Source organism: Octodon degus, unplaced genomic scaffold, assembly GCF_000260255.1.
Source record: "Octodon degus isolate 3935 unplaced genomic scaffold, OctDeg1.0 scaffold00119, whole genome shotgun sequence".
Lineage (NCBI taxonomy): Eukaryota > Metazoa > Chordata > Mammalia > Rodentia > Octodontidae > Octodon > Octodon degus.
The window spans coordinates 2,069,896-2,071,069 of NW_004524695.1; the positions used below are offsets into that span (position 1 = coordinate 2,069,896).

At 44.7% G+C, this 1,174-nt stretch overlaps 1 pseudogene; it reads left to right on the plus strand.

Moving 5' to 3' along the window:
* Positions 1-232: 232 nt before the first annotated feature.
* LOC101575620 lies at positions 233-832 on the plus strand (annotated as a pseudogene).
* The last annotated feature ends 342 nt before the right edge of the window (positions 833-1,174 follow it).

A 1,174-nucleotide genomic window follows, 5' to 3' on the forward strand; every position in this document is an offset into this window, starting at 1 on the left:
CTGTGCTTTGCTAAGCTTGTTCTAAGTAGGTGCTTTAGACCACTGAGCCATCTCACCAGCCCCTTTAAATACTCTTAACTGAAGAAAATAGTTATGCATTTAACTGTTTTCTTATAAAATCATGAACATGGGCAGCCATTGCAGTACGTTGAGTTCCACAGAGACAGTGCAGGGCAAGTGAGAGCTGGTCAGGCACTGGGTGACTCTGTCTTGCTAAGGAAAACAAGTAAACATGGACAACAGAGGTCCTAAGGAGCTGAGAGGCAAGATGTCATCCTATGCGCTTTTTGCACAAACTTGCCGAGAGGAGCACAAGAAACACCCTGCTGATCCTTTAACTTCTCAATTTTCCAAGAAGTCCTCAGAGATGTGGAAGACCATGTCTGCAAAAGAGAAAGGAAACTCTGAAGACATGGCAAAGGTGGACAAAGCTCATCATGAAAGAGACACGGAAACTTAAATTCCTCCTAAGGGAGGAACGAAGAAGCTCAAGGGTCCCAGTGTGTGCCCAAAGGGTCCCAGTGTGCCCAAGAGGCCTGCTTCGGCCTTCTTCTTCTGTTCTGAGTGTCGCCCCAAAGTCACAGAGGAACATCTTGGGCTTCCCATTGGTGATGTTACAAAGCAGCTGGGAGAACTGTGGAATAACAGTGCAGCAGGGGCCAGGCAGCTGTATGAGAAGAAGGCTGCTAAGCTGAAGGAAAAGTGCACAGAGGACACCGCTGCCTACCGAGCTAAAGGAGAACCTGGTGCAGCATCCGGGGAGTCATCCAGCCTGAAAAAGGAAGAACAAAAGGAAGAGGAGGGAGAGGAGGAAGATGATTATGATGACTAAGTTGGTTCTAGCACAGGTTTTTTCTTGTCTATAAAGCATTTAACCCCCCTGTGCACAACTCACTCCTTTTGAAGAAAAAAAAGAGATGTAAGATTGTGTAAGATTTGTTTTAAAACTGTACACTGTCTTTTCTTGTAGAGTTAACAATGACCGAATGTGTCTTTAGATAGCCCTGTCCTGGTGGCATTTTCAATAGCCACTAACCTTTCCTGGCACAATATGGGGTTGTAAGTTGGAATGGATTTTTTTTTTTTAAATTCAGCATGGAAATTTAAAGCAGGTTCTTGCCGGTGCACAGCACAAATTAGTTATATGCAGGGCTGGTAGGTTTTTTAATCTTCA